At 41.0% G+C, this 23223-nt stretch overlaps 1 long non-coding RNA gene across 1 annotated transcript; it reads left to right on the forward strand.

Moving 5' to 3' along the window:
- Nucleotides 1-1881: 1881 nt before the first annotated feature.
- On the forward strand, nt 1882-22779 carry LOC116667606. Its single transcript, XR_004324520.1, has 3 exons — nt 1882-2146; nt 3475-3734; nt 21751-22779. It is a non-coding gene; the product is annotated as an uncharacterized LOC116667606 (long non-coding RNA).
- The last annotated feature ends 444 nt before the right edge of the window (nt 22780-23223 follow it).

Genomic DNA, 23223 nt, shown 5'->3' on the forward strand with positions numbered 1-23223 from the left:
AATTATTTTATAGTAAGAATGATGTAATTTGGTTTATATGAGGAGGCCCTGGGGAGAAGGAGGAGGGTCCCACCTGAAGACTGAGGTCTTTCCTTGGGCAACGGTTGACCCTCAGATCCCTGCTGGTCCTGACACACGGACTCTCAGGGTCTCTGCCTCTCCTCCGTCCCACCCCTCCCACAAGCCACTCCAGCTTTCTGGCTGACTGCCACACAGAAACCCGAGCCGGCTAGCCAATTCTGGGTCTCATGGGTTTATGGGAGGCAGCAGTTAGCGATATCATTGATATGTTTCTGGGTGACGGTGTGGAAAAGAGTTCTCTAGAGTGAACACAGACTGGGGACTGGGGAGGATGAGAACTCAGGCGGGGTGCCTGCAGATTCCTGCCAGGCATTTCAGGGGCCCGGGCACAGTCTGGGGAAGCAGAAGGTAGAGGCAGGAGGTGAACCCTGGCAGCGCCCTCCCTGGTAGGGTCAGGACTCTGTTAGCCAGGCCTTTTGAATCCTGGTTTTTGGTTTTAAAATTCTGTTTATTTTCCTTACGTAAAGTCATGCTGAACACTCCAGACTATTTCTGTGGTGCTAAATGAATTAAACAAACGGTATTTTTCCATGTCTGAGCCCGGGAGGATGTCAGGGGCCAGAATGGGGTGGTGTGGCGGGGACATTCTCCAGAACAATCCATGGGGACATATTCTGGCTGCCTGGCCTGGCTCTCTTTCCTTTCTTCCAGCATAAAACTCTGACTTAGCGTTTCCGAGTTTAGAGTTAAGAGGACAATGTCTATATCCAGGGCTCATTTAAGGATAGAGTTTCAAAGAGGGTCGGGGGTTTTGGGAACGGCACGCAAACTAGCCTCATTTGAGTAGAAAATCGGGGTGAGAAATAAGAGTGCTGGGAAGGGACCCACAGGGCAGGGTGGTTTCTGTCAGAACTGTGGATGTGTCCTGCTCCAGAGCCCCAGCCTGGGTTTCCTTACCTGCTAAGCAGAGTCACCTGGTTTCTGCCTCCTTTCCCTTTGTCTTGGAATGTTTTTCACTTTTGCCCAAGCTCATTCCTATAAGCTGTGCATTTCTGGCCCCTGGTTATATCACATCCACGGGAAGCCTCCTGCCACAAGTCTGGCTCACCGTTGGTCTGTGAATGCCATGCCCTGGGAACATTTCCACTTGGACTCTTCTTACAGTTTTGCCACTGGCTCACTGGGTGGCTCTGGAAAGCCACCACCTCTGCCCCATCCTGTGTAAAGCGAGCGGGCTTTGCTAGACCCCTCTCAGGCCCCTGCCAGCTCCCCCAGGGCTCCCTGGCTGATGCAAGACAATCTGAGACTCGGGGACTGGATCACTGCCTGCGTGGGACGTTCCCTTTCCAGGGAGGATTCTGCGTTCCTGGTCTGGACTGCCAGCGTTCGCTCCCCTTCACCCTCGCCCCGCAGCCTCTCTTCCCCCAGGCCCAGGACACTTCTGTCTGAGAGAAGCGCTGGATTAAGAAGAGTTTCCTACCAGCTTTGTGTGTTTTCTGCTGCTCCCAGGTCCCGGGGAGGCTGCCCTCCCCTGAAGGAGGATGGAAGTGGATTGGGGGAGGCACATCCCCCCGATCCACTGACCCAACGGCCACAGCAAATGCAGACAGCACAGGGCGCTATGGGAGCAGCCTGATGGTCCCCACAGCCTTCCATTCCCTCCAGAGGTCATCTCAGGCCATCCCTGCCTTTTAACCAGACTCTCCCTCCTCCAGCCCAGTCCAGCCCCTGCTTGTTTCAATTTTGTAATTTCACAATGCCTTGTACACAGAAGGTACTTGGCGTGTTTGTCAAATGAATGATGGAAAGAAACCAAAATCTCTTCTCAGTTCCCACTTCTCTGGACAAAGGAGAGGCACTCCTACCCCAGCTGGTTATGGGTCTCTCTCCAGCCTGGTGGGGATACTGAGGTCTCACTCTAAGGCCTGTTGCTTCCAAGTGGCGAGACATGGAAGCAGGCAGCGCTGAGCCCTGCGCAGCAGTCTCGAATCACCATTCTGGTTGTGTGCACGCTCTGTTCTTTATTTGACTAAGTCCCAGGAAGCTCCATTCAACTTCAAGAATATCTTTGAGAAGGAGACAGAGGGTCAGTGAGTCTGAGACCAGGACCAGGCACCAGAGGAAGGTGGGGCTGTCCTGCTGTCTCTGGTGGGAGGGTAACCAAGGGACGGAAGTCCTGCAGGACATGGGGTCGTGGGGACACGTCCTCCTCTCCAGGTGGTTCTGGGGCTCAGGCCTGATGTGAAGGAGGGTGGGGTTCTGGCCTGTGCTCTGCGGTCTGCGCCACTCACCCCCAAGGCTGTTTGGGTTATGTATTCTTTTCTTTGAGCACCACGGGGTGTACACCAGTGGACTGTTACCAGCTTTTAGGGAGCTTGCCGGTGAGCAGTGTGGAGGGAAGGTGAAACGATGTCCTTCAGAGGTGGTCTGTGATGTGCTGAGTATAGGCACCAGGCACAAGAAGGAAAAATCAAGAGGAGTGAGGCGGCTTCGTGGACCAGACAGAGGATACAGCTGACTTCAGGGGGAGGCGGCAGGTGATTCCTGCCGTGGGGGCTGAGAGCGGGCTTACTGGGGACTGGTGGTAGAGGTCATGAGAAGGTATTATCTCAAAATACAGAAAGGGTGATGGAGGCCAGTGGGAGGTGAGTCTGGACGGGTAACTGTTTAACTGTGGCTTGATTATTTACAAAGGGATATATTTTTCTTCAATTAAAAAAACCACCTTTTTGTTGCTGTTGTTGGTAGAAATGCCTGAAAATAAAGGGTATACACTTCCTAGGAAGGAACACATGCAAGCAATATGCATGTCATATTGTTGGAGGCACCGACATAGCGATTCTCTAAATTCCATCTCTCGTCATTGTCACTTCCTAAGTCCAGGCTGCTATAACTCTCGTATGTACCACGGCAGTAACCTCCTAACTGATATCCTTGCCTCCAGTCTTTCTCTCCCCCAGGGCTCTGCCAGAAGGAGCTTTTTGAAAAGCATCATCACGCCAGCTTTTACTTTAAAAATCCTTGTCAGCTGATTACATGCAGGATGAAGTCTAAACTCCTTTGTGTGGCATTAAGACTTTTTTTTTTTTTAAACTAACTCCTTTTTAGGAGATTCTGAGACCGTGGAGCATTGGTGGCACAGATTTAGAATTTTTCTGAATTCCCACTTAAAGACAGTAACTAGATGGCAAAATCCCAAGCTCATGAACTTCTTTACAATAGAACGAGGTGACAGTATCCTCATAAACTCCAAAGTACAAGGGGATAGGGCAAGTCACCTTTTTTTTCCCTTAAAGCTAGGAATCCATGCGATTTTAATTCTTATTTGTTTGTTTGTTTGTTTGTTTATATTGATGTATAGTCGATTTACAATGTTGTGCCAATTTCTGGGTTACAGCATAGTGATTCATTTATACATACATAGATTCCTTTTCATATTCTTTTTCATTATAGGCCATTGCAAGGTATTGAGTATCGTTCCCTGTGCTATTCAGAAGCAGGTCACCTTCTGACACGAGAGGGTGTTATTGTTGTCTAGAAGGGAGAGAGCAGAGACAAGAGATGGGAAACCCTGCAAACTCAAGAGCAGAAAACCACCCCCAAATACCCAGCAGCTATTCCCTGGAAGGAACTGCAGACCAACCTGAGAACAGCAGCTGACGACGGGAAGGGTTTTCCTCCCTCTGCTCATGGATGGGTACCAGGGGCCCATGGTGAGTCTGAGGGGCTGGCTGGCTGGAGCAAACCCCTTGGATCTGTTGACATGAAATTATCCAGGCTCCCTTCTAGGGAGAAACTCCTGGGAGTGGAATAAAAGTCGAGCAGGATAGGACAAAAAGAGACAAAAGATAGAGAAGAGAAGGTAAGGGTGGCGTAGGGGAATAGAGTTGGGAAATCTCAGAAAATGAGCCGCCATATATATATATTTTTTAACACTATGTGTAGACGACAGAAGACGCCACCATTCCTTATGCATTGAAAATATAATTACTTGTAGAAATGAAACTCAGTGAGAGTTAAAAATAAAGGTATCACATAAAATGGTTATATATCCAGTCAATTAAGATAGAGGGTTACTGGAATGAGGAGCGTGCATAGACAACTTAAAAAACGATTCTGAGTGTTGGAGGTGGTAGCAGTAATATTGTCACTTTCAGACTGTTGTTGTACAATGTAGGATAATATAAATAAGTAATGATGGGGCAGTTCCATCATCCTGTGCTTTTAAGAGCTAGGATTCTTTCTATATTCCTTAAAAAAGAAAGTTGCTGGGGTTTTTATTGGGATAACATTGAATCTACAGATTAATCTGGAGATAACAGAGATCTTTAAAATGGTGAGTCTTTCCATCATGAACATGATCTGTCCCTTCATTTATTAATAATTGTTAATTAGTAATATTATATTAACAATAATGGTTTGTAGCTTCTGTATAGAAAAATTTTTAGATTTATTTCCACAATTTGACTTTTTCATGCTATTGTAAATGCGGTTTTAAAAGTTTCATTTTCTAATTGTTCATTCTTTGTGTGTTGAAATACAACTGATTTTTCTAGTCGACCTTATATCCAGTGACCTTGCTTAAATTACCTAATAGTCTGACTGCAAGTTCTTTGGAGTTTTCTGCACATACAATTTTGTTGTAATCTTGTTGTGTGGGAATAATGACAGTTTCATTTCTAAGTCTTACATTTTTTCCTTGTACTTTTGCAATGGCTAGGACCTCTAGTACAATATAAACCAACATGGGGAAAACAGATAGTCTTGTTTTATTCTTTAAAAATTTTTTTTATTGAAGTATAGTCAATTTACAATGTTGTGTTAATTTCTGGTGTACAGCATAGTGACTCAGTTATTTATATATTCCTTCTCATATTCTCTTTCATTTATAGGCTATTACAAGGTATTGGACATAGCTCCCTGTGCTGTACAGCAGGACCTTGTTGTTTATCTATTGTATATATAGTAGTTAGTATCTGCAAACCCCAAACTCCAAATTTTCCCTCCCCACCCCCTTTCCTCCTGGTAACCATAAGTTTGTTTTCTATGTCTGTGAGTCTGTTTCTGTTTTGTAAATAAATTCATTTGTGTCATTTTTTAAGATTCCACATATGAGTGATATCACATGGCATTTTTCTTTCTCTTTCTAACTTACTTCACTTAAAATGATGATCTCCAGGTCCATCCATGTTGCTGCAAATGGCATTATTTTCTTCTTTTCATGGCTGAATAATATTCCACTATATATATATGTGCCACAGCTCCTTTATCCAGTTGTCTGTTGATGGACATTTAGGTTGCTTCCATGTTTTGGTTATTGTAAATAGTGCTACTATGAACATTGGGGTGCATGCATCTTTTCAAATTAGGGTTCCCTCTGGATATATACCCAGGAGTGAGATTGCTGGATCATATGGTAAGTCTATTTTTAGTTTTTTGAGGAATCTCCATGCTGTTTTCCATAATGGCTGCACCAAACTACATTCCCACCAACAGTGTAGGAAGGTTCCCTTTTCTCCACACCGTCTCCAGCATTTATTGTTTGTGGACTTTTCAATGATGGCCATTCTGACTGGTGTGAGGTGATACCTCATTGTAGTTTTGACTTGAATTTCTCTGACAATTAGTGATGTTAAGCATTTTTTTCATGTGCCTATTTAGGTCTTCTGCCCATTTGTTTGATGGGTTTTTGTTTTTGTTTTGGTTTTTTTTTAATGGTCATTGAGTTGTATGAGCTGTTTGTATACTCTGGAAATTAAGCCCTTGTCAGTCACATTGTTTGCAAATATTTTCTACCTTCCGTAGGTTGTCCTTTCGTTTATAGTATCTTTTGCTGTGCAAATCTTATATGTTTAATTGGGCCCCATGTATTTATTTTTGCTTTTATTTCTATTGCTTTGGTAGACGGCCCTAGAACATTGCTATGATTTATATCAGAGAATGTTTGGCATATGTTCTCTTCTAGGAGGTTTATGGTGTCTTGTCTTATGTTTGAGCCTTTAAGCCATTTTGAATTTATTTTTGTGTATGGTGTGAGGGAGTGTTCTTTTTTAATTTTGGGGGGAGGAGGTAATTAGGTTTACTTATTTATTTATTTTTAGAGGCGGTACTGGGGATTGAACCCAGGACCTTGTGTATGTTAAACATGTGCTCCTCCACTGAGCTATAACTGCTAATGTCACACACTCAAAAGAAAGAATCAGATATCATCTGACTCTTGGTGAAACACACAACACCACCTGGATAGTCTTACTAAAAGGGTCCAACATCAGTCTGACCAAGGCTCTGGATTCAATTGTCAGTTTGCTGAAAATACAGAGGAGAGAAATATGTTGGATTGAATCATAAATATGGAATCAACCCAAGTCTAGACCATCAGAAAACTATACAAATATCTATCTACAAGTCAAAGGTTTATCTTCCATACAGACACTGAAAGGAAAATAAAAGGATGAAGGGGGAACCTTTAGATTAAAAGGGACTTAAAAACATTACAAAAATTTTAAAAAGAAGTTTTAAACTTAGAGTGGACAGGGATGCACTCTTGGGTGATAAAATCATAAACAAACACAAGGGAAATATTACTATAAACATCAAGAGAATGGTTACTTTTGTCGGGAGGAAGGCAGTTGTGAATGGGATGGGACACTTAGACAGGCTTCTACAGTGGTTGGTAAAATTCTGTGACGTGGGTGGTGGGGTATATGGGTATTAAAAATACACATTTAGTTTGAGTGGTTTTCTGTATCTGTATTTTGCAATAAAAAGTTTCAAAGAAAAGTAATCCTTTTCTAGAAAGTTCTGTTTCCCATTCTCCAGGCCCTGGGTACCCTTTTGTATCCCCATTCTGAGCACTGACTGCTCGGTGCTCTTTTTGCCACCATAACTTTGTTTGGCTGCTCCTTTTGCCTAGAATAACCCTCCCAGGTCATCTAGCTAATGAATTACAAAGTTGGCACTAAACCTTAGATTGGCTGATTCTGAGTTCTGGCTCTTTCCACAGTAGTACATCTTTCTTCTTTCATAATCCAAATTGATTCAGAAATCTGCCTGGTCTAGCCATTACCACTTAGGTGATCAGTCTCTTGGGCTCGCTAAGTGAGTGAAACTGGGGTCTTTCGTTACCTGCTTAATTCGTGGAGACCCCCATCTTCTCTGAGGGCCTCTGGCTTTGGAGCTTAGGACTGGGTTCCCTCTACTGATTTCCTTAAGAGTTTGTGGTCTCTGGCACTGCTCTCCTTCCTCTCGGCTCTCTGGGAAGCTCTAAGCTTCTTAGTCTCAACTTCAGGCAAGGACACACCGTATGTAATTTGGCAGTGAGTGTAGAGAACGATGAACAGCCAGCATGACAGCAGTGCCAGGCCCGATCAGGTGCAGAATCATGGCTCTTTCTGTTGACCTCGTGTCCTGTCCTTGTTCCAAAAACCCTGCACCAGGCCAGAGTTCCTGAGTTAATCGACTTTTTTGATCACAGCCACGTGTCGAGCTGGAGCCAGCTCCCCTAACATGCCACCCTGGGCCTGTGTAGTGAACTCCCTTTTGGGGGCCCCTTGTGTCCTTTTCTGTCAACAGACCCCATTGGGATAATCCAGACAACGAGAGGTGTCTGTGTTACTGGTTAGTCCCAAGGGGGACGAGCTCAGAGTCTTGATCCCTTTCCTCTTAGAAGCCTTGTTGGACTCTGTGTATTTCACCCCAGGGATTTTCTCTAGATGTTGAGGATCTTAAATAAACTAGCCTTGTCTGGTCACATATAAAAGGTCTGATGGTACCATTTCCCCAGGAGAGAGGGTACCTACCCACCTTGTAACTGTACGATTAAGGTAACTATTTTGTGCTTCCTACCATAATAATGAAAATCTGCTCAGAGGTGACCCCCTCTCTTTAGATACAGAAGGGACTAGTGAAATCTTAAGTGCTGTGTTCCTAAGCATCCCATTACCTAAGTAATAATCAATTCTAGTATTTGTGTAAGACACATGTAACTTTAGCATAAGCTAATTAGGGTTGGCACATTGATTTTATATAATTAAAAATAAAAGGGGTGATATTTTATGTTTTTCCTGTGTATCCTTATTAGTTGCATGTGTAATGATTATTAGAGTCACTGAAAGACTGCAAATAGTTAGAGGGTCCACATTATCACCCTCATGTCCACTAGGGATCTGGGTAGCCCAGGCAGGGAAACTTTGCCTTGTTTTATATGACATAGGTCTAGAATACACTCCATCTCAGGGCTTCCTGGAAGGATATTCTGCTGGGGCTTAAAGGATGCATGTCCATGCCCGTTCATGTCCATTGTGGGACGGGTGAATCATCCCACTGAGGGTGAGGTGCTGCCTCCCAACCCCCAGGGGGACAGTGCTAGATGGAACAGAACGTGGGTTTAAGAGACACATTTCCCTATTTTTAATAATGGAAGTAAAGACCTTGGTAATTGAAGTGGGTGATGATAGCACCTTCCTTTGGAAGGGTGGTGGTGCTTAAAAATGAATCCTGTGATTTCTCCCTTTTCTCTAGGGTTTCTGAGGAGCAGCTGACAATGATCAGTGCTCACTGTGTATAGAACAGTTACCTGTGTGCCTGTGTGTACCTTACCTGCCTGTGTAACTTGTATCTGAATCTGTGTGTAACACCACTGGCAGACCCGCCTCACATTCCTGGGAGAGACAGACTTACAGGACACAAAATGACTCCGGACTAAAGTATCACTGAGAACCCACAACTCACAGCAACAGCTCAAGGAGCAGTCTTGCTAACGCATCCATGTTTCCCTCTTTTCTCAGTCTACGTAAACTTTCTCTTCCATATGCCGTACCCCTCCTCCCTTTTCTTAGAGCATTTACTTTAGAAAACTTGAAACAGTAAATCCTTTCTCTGCTCCTTTAAGAGGTAAATCTTTCAAAAAGCCTCCTGTAGGCTTTACAGTAACGGGATATCTTTCTCAGGGCCTGGGAGCCATTGCTTTGAAATGTAGTCAAGGACCAGAGCATCCCTACCTGCCGGTCCCAGTGGAGGCTGGGAGTCTAATTCAGGTGCCCGGCTCCCAGTAGCAAAACTACCTCCTGTCATAAAGATAAGACAAGTGTATTTTCCTTTGGATAAAGGCAATTAGCTCACATGCATGACCACTCCAATTACCACATGAATTTAGGCTGAACTACGTGTGACAAGTGGTGCTGTCAAGTCCTCTTACTTGAGGACTGGCTATCATTTATCTGGAGACCATGTATGCAAGTCACATGTACTTGGCTATGTAAGGGTGAGATTTCTTTTCTGTCTTTGCAGTCTCTTTAGTGAGTGGCCTGTGATATGCACCACATTCTGATTTAATGCTTATTTAATAATACAAGTGTTTCCTTGTCTTCTACTTTTGTGGAAATATTTTCTGGTTTGGCAGGTGATTTTTTTTTAAATTTTTAATTTTAAGTTTTAATTGAAGTATAGTCGATTTCCAGTGTTGTGTTAGTTTCTCGTGTACAGCATGGTGAGTCAGTTATACACACACACACACACACACATATATATTCCATCTCATATTCTTTTTTCATTATAGGCTATTACAAGATATTAAATATAGTTCCTTGTGCTGTACAGTAAGACCTTGTTGTTTATCTATTTTATATATAGCAGTGTATATCTGCAAATCCCAAACTCCTAATTTATCCCTCCCCTCCCATTTTCCCCCTGTAACCTGTTTTTACTTACATCTCCCAACTCCTCATTTACCAGACTTCTTCTCGGTGCCCTCCTTCACCCTCTCCTGACACCAGATTTTGTCACCAAGAATCTCTTCTACAGCTGAACCTTTCTCTGGAACTTTCTTCCACTTCCCGGCTTTAACTGACACCTGCTACCTTCGGGCGACAGAGCAGGCAGCAGGGGGCGCTGTGTGACCACTTTGGGCTCTGCTGACAGGCTCGGTGTGAGGTCTCCTCTCCTCTGTGACTTAGACCGCGACTTAGCTTCTCTGAGTCTGTTTCTTCATTTCTAAGAGTAAGATGACACACCTTCCTGTCGGAGTGGCTGTGAAAATTAAATGAGAGAAAGCGTCGGGCGTGAGTCTTGGTCCCATCATTCAGTAGACATATGACTGCAGGGAAGTTCTTCATCTCTAAATTTTCATTTCTTTCTCACTCAGGGTAGACAGTGTGGTAGTATCTGCTTCGTGCTTTGTTGTGAGAATGAAGTGAGATAAACCATTTAAGCACTCGGTGACACACCTTGACCATAGGACGTGCCCCCTACCTGTTTGTGGACGCTGATGGTGAAAAATATTTGCTCTATTCCGTCTAAGCCCTCTGGAGATGAAGCCGCTCATCCTCCCCGCACAGTCTCCTGTGTCTTGAGGTCAGGAAACAGGGCTGACACACCCTGTCCTCACCTGTTTGCCCTCTCCCCAGTGCCTCCCGGACCATAGAGCTACAATTTCCCTTCAACAGCCGCCTTCCTTTGGGACTGCCTTACTCCTCTGTCAGTTTCTCAGTTGATCTGGCACATGGTGGGGAGGAGAGGGTGGAATAGGGTGGAATTTATTGTTACCCTTAAATCCAAGTATTATTCAAGACTCCCTGTGTTACAGTCTGTGTGAAAACCTAGGAGCTCATCAGAGGGACCCAGATCCAGCTCAGTACAGTTCTGTTCACTTCAAGTTGGAATTTATTGGATGTCACAGCAGCCAATTAGAGGACAATTGGAGTGGGAGAAATGAACAGGCTGGGAAAACTCCACCAATGGGGACAGAGCCTATTCCATCGGAGTTGTGGTGGAGGACTGGAGCATGAGGTCCTGATCCTTTGCCCAGTCTTATATTTCAGGATATTTTCTGCAGGGTTTTGCTGGGACAGCAGCTAGTCAGTCAGGAAGGAAGGCAGGGCAGGCAGGGCAGAATTCTGGGAACCCCAGTCATGCCTAGGCTGCCCTGCTCACAGCCTTCCTCCCACCCGGAGTATTACTTTCCTGCATCTTGACTTTACTATCTATATGGATGATCAAGTCCACGCTCTCATCTCAGAGATCTTGATCTACTGAACACAGGTCTGTTTCTTCTTTCTCTATTTCAGCTAATGCCAGAGACTGGTAATTAGATTTTTTTTATCCAGCAGAGTCTGGTGTTTTGGAAGGAGGAAGTCATCTGACAAGAGGAGAACACATTTCCAGACCCAACTTCTACCCAGCCATCTGGTGTTCTGGTTAGGACTCAGAGTTCATTTAGCGTTTGAGTTGTTTATCCACCGATTTCTTGGGTTTCTCAGGTTCATCAAAATCTTTGGCATTTTGTTCAGAGTCTTCATCTGTATTCCTCTGAGGTCGTTTCATTATCCATATGATGCCCAAATATTGGGAAATAATGTTTCCCAACTTCCCACACATACGTACATACATCGTGGCATCTGTCCCCATGTTTCCTCTTTCTCCCCCACCTTCAGTCGCAATACCCTTCCCCCTGCCCCACAATCTCAGAGGATAAAGCATTATTCCTAAAGCCTTGATTTTATTTCCACATTTTTCTGCAGCATCTTGACCTTATTCTTCTCCTGGCATTTTCCCCAGCCCACAAACATTATTTTATTCCTTCTTTGTAGAGAAATCTCTCTTTTAATCCTGTGCTCCCCTCTACAGGCTCGGTCACTTTTTAACCTTTTACCCAAATGTCTCCATGTTTTTATTCTATTCCTTACCTCTCCTTTTACTCTTACGTCCATTTATCTGGATTCTGCTCTAACACTCCTTCAGAAAAAAAGCCCTTTAATCCTAATTTATTATTTCTTTTATGACTTTGATTTTGCCGACTAGTTTCCTTTTTAGAAGCAAACGTATTCACTATTTTTCATTATATCAGTTCATTATAATATTTGAAAATTTGGATAAGCAAAGTGAAGAGAACAAAATCCTTGTTAAAAATATTTACTGAGCACTGGAGGAACCATAGGCTGGGAGTGGACTGAAATAATGAGTTTGGTTTCCAGAATGTTGTATTGAGTTGGCTGCGTGTTATCCAAGGTTTTATTAAGCAATTCAATACATAAGTATGGGACTCAGGAGAGATTTTGGGCTGGCAGTATAGTGATGACGAAAGCAATATTAGTATGTATCAGATACTGTGCTGGCAGTTTTAAATTTATTTTCTTATCTTGTCCTGTCAACATCTGTATGTTTTTACAAATAAAGAAATTAAAGCAAGAGCTGTCATGCAATTTGTTCAGATTGGTAAGTGGTGTAGATGGCATTTGAATCTGTTTGCCTGTCTCCAGAGTCCACACTTTAACCTCTCCACTGTGCTTCCTCTCTCAATGTCTGTCTGTCTTATTCTTAATTTGGATACAAGGCTGTTTTGGCTCATTTGCCTTAAAAGATGCTTATATTTTAATGCACATTCTTCTAGCTCCTGCCCAACTATTCAGGGATTAATTCATAGCCTTTAAAAAATTTTTTCATTTAAAAATATTTTATTTGTTACGGTATCATTTAATTATTTTATTTTGGTTGGGGGGAAGTAATTAGGTGTGTTTATTTTGAGAGGAGGTACTGGGGATTGAACCCAGGACCTCATGCTTAGAATGCTAAGCATACGCTCTACCACTGAGCTATACTCTCTCCCCTTAATTCATAGCCTTTTGATTTAACTTGTTCTCCCCACTTTGGACCTTGTGGCTTGACTGTTTCTCCCAATGGATTTTCTGAAAGCAAAACTAATAATCTCAATCTTATGACATTGAAGCAAAAAATTAGTTCTTAGTCCTGATTGAAAGGGTACAGAATTCCCTGACTGAAAGGGTGTATCTGGTGAGGGCAATGTCCTCAGTCACGTTCAGTAGATGGTTTGGCCTCCCTGGACCTCCTCATCTGTGGCTGCAGTAGTCACCGTGAGACGACATCTGACCTATGATGTTTAGCCAAGAAGGGAGATTAGAGGCTGGTTCTCCTGGTGAGGTGATAAAGGGGTCAATGGGAAATGAAGAAGTGAGGACAGAGAGTAGAAATACTTTCAAGAATTTGGCCTGGTTGGTGACAGATCTCAGTGGGCAGGGATATGGTGTTGAGGGAGGGTTTTCTCCAAGATAAGAGAGGTTTGATTTTATTTATTTATTTATATTTGCATTCTTTTTAATTGAAGTATAGTCAGTTTACGACGTCGTGTCAATTTCTGGTATTCAGCATAATGTTTCCGTTTTACATATACATATACATATTCTTTTTCATTACAGGTTACTACAAGATACTGAATTTAGTTCCCTGTACTATACAGTAGAAATTTGTTGTTTATCTATTTTACATATAGTAGTTAGTATCTGCAAATCCCAAACTCTCAATTTATCCCTTCCCACCCCAATGACCCCCTGGTAACCATAAGTTTGTTCTCTACGTCTGTGAGTCTGTTTCTGTTTTGTAAATAAGTTTCTGTCTTTTTTTTTTTTTTAGAGTCCACATATAAGTGATATCATATGATATTTTTATTTCTCTTTCTGGCTTACTTCACTTAGAATGACGATCTCCAGGTCCATCCATGTTGCTGCAAATTATTTTATTCTTTTTTATAGCTTAGTAGTATTCCATTGTACATATATATACCACATCTTCTTTATCCAGTCATCTGCTGATGGACATTTAGGTTGTTTCCATGCCTTGGCTGTTGTAAATAGTGCTGTTGTGAACATTGTGGTGCAGGTGGAGGCTTGACTATATTTAAATGCTGATGAAAAATCCTGAAGATTAACACTGTTAATTTTTCCTTGCTTACACATCCAGGTATGTTTCAGTATAAATTTCTATACATATATATACATCATGGTAATTTTAGAAGAATAAAAAAATATGTATAACAGTCAAAAGGAGAAAAAAGAATAAGAATGAAAAAAATCACTTGTAATGTTACCATTGAGAGATAGCTGTTATTAAACGTCTCACTTTAGGGGGATATATATGCATGTAGATACAGTAGGGTTTTCTCTCCTCTTGTTCTCTTACCACTACCTCAAGGACTAGCTCTGTTTCTCCCCTTCCCCTAGTCCACACTGAAGCAGATGCAAATATTTAAATCTAAGCTTAAATTCAAGCTGAGATACAGTTACATGCTTACTGAGCTAGGGTTTCCTCTGTAGAAGACCAGACAGGGCAGGGCTGGAGGAGAAGGAGGGGGTGAGTGGAGTTGGAGAAGAGGAGGGATCAGAGTCCTTGGATTCCATGTTGAGGACCTGGAAGCAGCCTCAGAACTCAGTGCTGAGCCAGTGCTTCAATGTGGACCTTCCCCTCCACTGATGCTGGAGGCAAGTGTCTACAACCATCCTGGACTCTTCTGAAGCCCCCCCTGGGCAGGCAGTGGTGTACTTACATATGTGTGATGAAGCTGAGCCTGAGGAGGGATCCTCGCCTCGGAACCAAGGGTAACCATGCAGAGCCATATGAGCCAGTGCAGCCGCGGAATCACTGCCAGTGTGTCTATATGTTCTTTAAGTGAGCTGGACTTGGTACGAGGAAAGAAGACAATATTTTTCTTACCACCGTCTTTGGAAACCTGCTCTGTAAAACCATTCTTTCCACCCTTGGATGAAACTGCAAACAGTGTTTATACCTTTTCCAAACACTGTCATTAAATAAAAAGCCGAGTTTAATAAGAAAACTCTAAACCTTAATCCATCTAAAATCTTTCCCTTCCCTTATGGATGATTCTGGCTCGGAAGCACGTAGTCAGGGAGGTGGGCTTGGACCATTTCAGCCTCCTTTACCACCTGTTCTTTTACCCCTTCTCTGTCCATGAGGCTGCAGCTGACTCTCCCAGGGTTGGAATAGAGATGTGGGAAAACAAGTCCCACGCAACTAGCATGGGTGTAGTCTCGTGCTGGTACCCTTAGATGTAGCAGATCCCACATACGGTTTTTTCTTTTTGGGGGCTTTTGCCAAAACAGGATTCAAAAAGGTCCCATTAAAACAGCCAGTTACATACATAGGACACAGATACACTCAAAAGAATATTGTCATGTGATATATATACTGCTTTTCTGAAAGGACACTATATTGTACTATTTTTCAATGTTAATAACTCTACATCCATATGCTTATCTTAATGGAATATATTTTCCATTTTAATTACTTAAAGATTCAAAGGCAGTATATGTTCATATAAAAATTCAGAAAATATGGAGGGGAGGGTATAGCTCGGTGGTAGAGTGTGTGGTTAGCATGCACAAGGTCCCGGGTTCAATCCCCCGTACTGCTATTAAAAAGAAATAAATAAACCTAATTACCACCCCCTGCCCCCCAACATTCAGAAAACATGGAAAAGTGAAAGTTCCTGTTTACCATTGAAATTCTTCTCTCTTCCCTAGACGAAGCCATTTTAATTTTCTATGTATCCTTCCAAATCTTTTACCACCAACTTAAGTATAGATTTAAAAATTAAGAATAGGATCATATTTACAGTTGGGTGTCTTAATGATTTGACTTCTCGTTTTTATATCTTCCTCATGTTATTAGTACATATCACCGTATCTCACTTAAAATAACGGCAGCCTCGTATTTCAAAGAATGAATGTACTCTCTTTTATTTAGCCACTTCCCTGTTGATAGGTTTCTGGGCTTGGTTTTAATTTCCCCCTACATTAATATTGCTGAGGTGTACATGTGTGAATATTTTTGAAGGATAGACTCTTAGAAGTCGAATTGCTGGTTCAAGTGATACGTTCACTTAAAATATTTTCATTACTAACGTTTTGTATACTATATGCTGTTGGAAGAGTGAGCAGTTTTCCTCCATTCAGAATGGTTCTTTCCATGTTAGGAAAACTCCAAGCATAACATACTCATGGTCTCTCTTCACCCCAACAGAAGTGACTTAAAATGAGTGGGGAGTTTGGAAGAAGAGATTGGGTAGGTGTGGTTGGCCGAGCGCCTTGTTCTTGACTTTCCCTTGGGACCCAACCTGCCCTTGGAGAGCACGTGTCCTGCTGTCCTTCTCCAAGCCGGGGGCCTCCTGAGCGGGATGGCCCGTGGTGGCCCCGTGCTGTCTGTGAGCATGTGGGCAACTGTATTTCATTCTGAGATCCAGTGGTAGAAAGTTTCTTTCATGTAGATATGAGCTTTATCCTCCACTACCAGACTTATCAGCAGGAAAGATATTATCTTGATCATCCTTCATCACATTCTTTAAAAAGAGGTCAACTTTTTATTTTGAAATACTTTCAAACTTCAATAAAAGTCACGTAAACAACCAAAAACTGTATACCCTCACCCAGATTTCCCAATTGTTAGTAATTTACCACATTTGCCTTATTCTCTCACTTACTTTTATTATTTTCAGTCATTTGAGACATGAAACCCAATTACTTTTAAATATACAGTGTATATTTCCTAAATATCAAGACATTAATCTAAATAACCACAATATGCCCATCAAAACCAGAAAATTAACACTGACAAAATACTACCATCGAATCCACATTCAATAATGCCAATTGTCCCAATCACACCCCTTGCAGCAAAACAAACAACAAAACAACAGCAACAACAACGACAAAATCTTCTTTTTTCTACTTTGACTTTCTTTCCAGAGTTGAGTCTAGGATCACGCATGATATTTGGTCTTCATATCTCTTTATCCTCCTTCAATCTGGGAAAGTTCCCTGCTGTCTCTCCAGGGCCCAGAAAAGGAACTCAATAAATATTTGTTGAATATTTACTTTATTTACCAAATACTTTTCCAATCAAAAAGCTAAAAGAAAAAGAAAACTTCTGGGACCAAGTGATGGAGGAACTCAAAGTAGAAATAGAAGCAGGACAAGTCTACTGCAGAAACAAGGCCTGCTCTTCCCCCAGGAACCCCGGAGAGCCTTGAACCCAGGCATCAATAGGCTTGAGGAGAAACTGATCAAGGGGGGTAATCACAAAGACAGATAAGCAAATGACGGTTCCCGGAATAGCCGGGCTAGTCATTCCCTTTCCCCTCCTCATGTTTACAGAGTGACTGGCTGAACGGTTTGCCCTGGAGTGAGCAAACAGAGAGGAGTGAACCAGGACCTGCGGTAACTCTGGGCCTTCAGATGGTCACAGAGGAGAAAAGAAAGGGAGGGTTGTTCCTCAGGAGGGACACTGACTTGCCTTTTGACTCTATTTCCATAACATCCACATACCTTAATAAGAAACCTTTCTGTCAACATCCCCATCCTGTAGAGTCACTCACAAAGGAAAGCAAATCAGACTAGCACCCGGGTCCTACCTGCTACCCAGAAAGCTAACGGCCAGTGGGTCAGAGCCTTTCACCATTTTACGCTGGGGTTCGGTAGCCAGTTAGATATTGTGAGGGCAACATAAAGAGCTATGAAAGTATGTCACTCATGCTCCTTTTTTGAAAAACATTGGTCTATAAACAATACAATTTCAAGAAAGGAGAACCTGATATACAAGAAAGATTGGTAAGCAGAGAAACCAACAGAACATATTATCAAATGTAAAAAATTCTTGTAATCACTGCGTTTAATACAATTGTTAAGAGATGATTCCTGAAATATATGGTTTCTATTAGGTGACAATTATTGTATTATTATATATGTATATTTTAAAACATATAATATCTAACTATATAGAATTATATATAAAATAATACATTACTACCTATTATATATTTAACAACAAAAATGTACAATATCTGAAATAAAATTATAGATAATTTAATCAGAATTTTGGAAGACTGAATAGGAAAAAGAGGTAAACTATAAAATTATACATGATGCAGTTCTCAGTTTTTTGGGAGAAGTCATGGATATTAATTGTTGATACTGAAACAAAAATATCTAAATAAGTTTGCTAGAAATGTAAATATTTCACTAGTAGAATGAGAATAGTATGTAGTTGTGGCAGTGTGTTACTTGCCTACTCGGTGTCCATTCTTGGTTTCTTCCTTAGAAATAGAATTTGGAAGTCATTTATGAAGGTGTCGTGCAAAGGTAACATTTCCCAGCCGCTCTTGCGGTAAGTAGTGGTCACATCAGTGTAAATGGAGTGCTGTGTTAAATGTCAGGAAAGGCTTCTCAAAAGGACCTTGTTCAGCTGACCCTTGTCCTTTTTGTGCCTTCCTCTCTTCTCTCTTCCTACTGCTTGGAAATGTACACGATGGCTAAAGCGGGAGCAGCTGCTCTGTGACCTTGAGAAATGGGAGTTATGTTCTAAGCGTGGTGGAGCAGAAAGAGGAAAGGTGGCTGAATTCCGGAAGCCAGTAGAGCCTGGATATTAGTCCTGATGTAACTGGTATAGATCGACTTTCTCTAGATTTCTTTGGCTTTGAAAAAAAAGGCTTGGAAAAAAAAAAGTGCTCGTGTCTTTAAGCTGCTTATTTCAGAGTTTCTATTTCATGCAGCTGAACTGAATCCCAACTGATTTATAGATCTTCCAAACTGGGAGAGGGAAAAGAGGAGCAACAACAAAAATTTTGATCCATCCAGTGAAGGTTAAGAGGGCAAGGCAAAAAAAAAAAAAAAAACCAGCAACAAGAAAACAAAATAAATGGCAGGGTTAGAAGGTGAACTTAAGTCAGAGATTTCTTTTGTGAGAGACACACCAAGAATAAAATAACACACGAAAGTTGAAAATAAACAGATGGTGAGAGAAAATTTAGGTAAATGGACAGCAGTATTAATATACAGCAAAAGAGAATTCAAGGCTAAAATAATTAAAGGAAATGTAAAGCACTATTTAAATAGCACAGATAGAAAAAGGTGAAATTTGCCAAGAGAATAAAATAGTCACCAACCATCATGCACTGAACTTGGCATTGAAAGAAAGCAAAGACCGTTACAAATATGAAAAATATCTGACAAAACCACACTCTTTGTAGAAAGTCTTGGGAAGTGATGCTTTATGTGGGCCAAATAGAATTTTGTATATAGAGGGTTTGAATAACACAATAGACATGCTTGCTTTGAATGTTACGGCCAATGAAAAGGGAATAAACATTCTTTTCAACACCCACAGGGCTTTGATTAAATACTACACACCCAAGAAACTCTGAATTAATTTTCCAAAGAAGAAATTATAAAGGCCACATTCCGTTACCATAGTAGAATATAAGTTAGAAATTAAAAATGAAAGAAGATTGACAATAATTCAAAAAACTAACCACAGGGGTGAAAGAATAATCTTCTTAATTTTGGGGTCAAAAAGAAAACTGAACCTTAAATTATGATTGGAAAAGGGGGTATGTGAACACAAAGACGTATACGTCTTTCCCTGGGCTGAAGCAGCGGAGTTTTTAGAAGTTCCCTGGTGTCTAGTGCTTTGATGAGAAAGAAATACCTAGCTGAAATACAGTCAGGTTTAATGACTAGAAAATGGCGAAACAGTTGCTCTGAAAAAAAAAGGAGAGGAGGGAATTAACAGATATAAACACGAGATTATTCAACTAAGTTTCAGAAGAAGCAATCCCAGCTCTCCCCTGGCATCTCCCTTTCCCTCTGATGTGTATTAGCTGTGGACTGTGGTGACATGGGGACCAGTTAGGACTCTGCAGCAGTGTCCAGACGTATCACTAACACCACCTCCTTTGAGGAGTTCTGAGGCTTACAGGGGTCCTTCATGATCTGGTCTCTTCCATGGGCTTTTTTTTTTTTTTTTTTTTAAACCCTTCTCACCGCTCCGTCTGTGTCCTAAGCCAGGTAGATTTTCTTTCAGTTCCTCGAGCATGCCTTGTCTCATGTACTCCTGGGGTTTTGCACATGCTGTTCAGTTCTTCCTGAAATGTCACCTTTCCCTTGATTTCCAATCCCAATATTTGAGTAATGCTTTTTACATTTTTCATCTTATTTCGCTTTTTCTGGGAAATTCTCTCCTATCCTTTAAGTTTTGATTAGGCACAGTTCTAATAGACTTTACCTGCTCCCTATAGTTACCCTTTCATAGCATTTGTCATTTTAAAGTATACGAAGAGATTTACTTTCCTGAACTTCTCTACTCTTGCTTCCTCCAACAAGACCAGGACTGTCTTATTCAATGTTGAATTCCTGGCATCTGGAACATGTCTGGCATATAAGAATCACTCAGTATGTTTTTTGTTGGACTGAGTCAATCATTTGACTGAATCTTTGGCCTCAAGGCAAAGTGCAGAACTTTAGGAAGCTTAATTGGACCATATGGGAAATGCATTTTGTGTGGTTTAGTGTCATAAATGGTGCCATGTGTTAAGCCCAAATTTAAATCTTTGAATTTTCCACCCAGGAGAGATGAAATCCACAGTCATCAATGTCAAAGGAAAATGAGCCAGAGAGAGCATTTCACTGTACACAGATATGTATCCTCCCTGACGCCCACCACCCCAGCTAGAAAATATGGCCCAGTGTGGGTCTGCAATCTGCTCTGGCCGCCAAGCATTTCCTCTCCTTCAGAAAGAGTGAAGAGGGACCTTGACCTTCTCCCCCTAGAGACCAATACAAGGATATCCTTCAGTGGAGAAGTTTAATCAGTGACGCTGAGAAATAAGTTTGAGCTCTATTAGTGCAATGCTACTTGGGCATCTTACCCAGTTTGGGCATATTCTTAACAAATACCCCTTATTTGAAGTTTTCTTTTAAATTGAGGAATTTGATTATTGCTGTGGAATGTTACATTTTCTGTGGAGGAAGCAGACAGTATAAAATACATGAAGTGGGTACTGAGTAGGGTGGCCATACGTTCTACTTTGCCTGGGACAGTCCCAGTCTAGAACTTTTTTTTCTCCCAGTGTTCAGTCTGGGTTAGCATGTGATTCTGGAATTTTCGTATTTGAAGAAGCTATTAATACGATTGTTAATAGCTACATTACAATAAGCTGAGATAGTCCGGTAGACCGTCACTGTGTATTTCTGCCATGGTCTCCTTGAGAAGTGTGAGGAACCCCTGTTCTCACTTTAACACATGGTTGAATCTGAAAGGCAGAGGGTGATAACCTTTCCTTCTTATCTTTTACAGATGCAATTTGACTAACACCTCCCTTTCAAGGACCGCTCGCAGGGCACTTCCTGATAAAAAATAATGCACCCACTTGGAAGCATTAGGGACAATTACTTCCTTCAGGTCTTGGGTAGTGGTGGTAGAAATTTTTGACACCGTTCTTCCTCCGGGCCATTTGGTGTGTCAGCCAGTTGTTCAATGGCCTGTGAAGTGACCTGTGAAGTGCAACAAAAAAATCAGGGCACAAGTTGACAGAGTCAATTGGACAGAGAAAATTGGAAAGTTATGAGACTTTTGTGGGGGACAGAGGCTGATCAGTTCTGCAAAAGACGTACAGTATATAGCCTGACTTCCCCTGCTCGGTGGTTTTTGTCATTTATTTTATGGTACAAATCTCATTTACTTATTTTATTGTTTGGCACTGCTTTTTAATTTTTGAACATTTTTGGCAGCAATGAACTAAAACAAAAGACACAAAAATTAAGTACTTGATATTTATTTCTTAGAGAAAGTTGTTGATGAACATGAGACTTGTTCCAAATGTTTTGTTGCCATTTACTATCCATTTTAGGGACCACAGTGCTACAGTTTGAATGTTCGTGTCCCCCTAAAATTCTTAGGGAGACCCCATGAAGTTTCCTTGCCCCTTCCACCATGTGAGGACACAGTGAGCAGGCAGCTGCGAATGAGGAAGAGGGCCCTCACTGGAATTTGACCACGCTGGTGCCTTGATCTTGGAATTCTCAGCATCCAGAACTCTCAGAAATAAATTTCTGTTGTTTGTAAACTACCTAACTTATGGTATTTTTCTTTTAGCAACCTAAACGGACTAAGACACGTTTGTCTTATCACTGACCACATGAAAGCCAGGAAATACGTCTGCTGAAGATGCAGGATTATCTTCTTCAAGTTACTAGTTGTTTAAGAAGACTGGGCTCAAAGACAATGATTTACTGCCCACCGCTGCAGAAGGCACATACTTGTATTACTCTGTGGAATCATGACTTTTCACTGAGATCAAACAGTGTCCTAAACTAATTTTGCTAATTTTGAATTCCAAGTTTTCTTGCGCATGTGTGAAAAGTGAACTTGTAGCTGTTACTTTATTAGCACTATTAACAAGAGAAATTTGCAAACATTTAAAAGATGCAGATTTTATATCAGTGTCTTTGGATATTTCAAGTACAAAATCAATTAAGTCCAATAATTCGATTTTGTTCCCATCTAGTGCATGGAATCAAAATAAGGTTTTGGGAATCCATTTGCCATTATTGTGAATGCTATCATAAACTTAGTTAAACAGTTTAAGTTTGAAGATAAAATTATTTGTTTTTGTGGTGATAATGTGAATACAATTTTTGGTAGATCACATGTTGTGGTAAAAATATTTCAAAATTAAAAAAAAAAAACTATGAAGTAGAAATGTGCCTGTGGTGCATGTATAATTTATAATATTGAGGCCAAAAAAGTGACAATATTCTACCAATCCAAAGAGAGCTATACTTGTAAAAATTTACAAATACATAAATTTACAAATTTGTACAAATATTTAAATTGCAAACTTATACATAATTTATATGTGTAAACATACATGTATGTATAGTAAACATGCATACATAAGTATACATTTATAAGCTGTATATGTATGAACAAAGATGATTTATAAGAAAGCTGAGTCATCAACCTAAATGTTTTACAATGATATTAAAGCTTTTTAAAAATAGGCAGAATAATTATTATTGGTATACATTCATGAACACTAACCTGCGAATGTGAGTGCATTTTGTTTAACGTTCATTGGAAATCTTTAATCAAAATATTCATTAAATGAAATGCCAACAACATCAGCACTTGAAGCTTTTAGTAAATTGCAGTAATGGAAAATAAGGCTCGCAAGCAGAAAGACATTGAAATTTATTTATCTCCACAGAAGCAAATGAAAACCAAACAAATCAAATGATGAGCACTCAAACAGTCTGGAAGGTTTAATTTTGAGATTTTTAGAATATCTCAACCTTGTGGGAAGAATGTTTTGATAGAGTTTCTATATTTAAACAAACAAGTTGATTTTCTCTTCTGGAACTAGATGGAATTGAGAAGACCTATGATAGTGCAGAATCTCAGTCTGGTGAAACATTTGAGGAACACTTGCCAATTCTTTTTGTCTTCTAAAAATATTTGCCGAGTAACGCTACTCTGAACAGGTTAGAAGATAGTTACTTGTGAACATTTCTGGGCTGAAATATTTACACATTTCAAAAATAAAAAAAAATTAGGATAGAATATTCT

This window comes from Camelus ferus, chromosome 12, assembly GCF_009834535.1.
Source record: "Camelus ferus isolate YT-003-E chromosome 12, BCGSAC_Cfer_1.0, whole genome shotgun sequence".
Lineage (NCBI taxonomy): Eukaryota > Metazoa > Chordata > Mammalia > Artiodactyla > Camelidae > Camelus > Camelus ferus.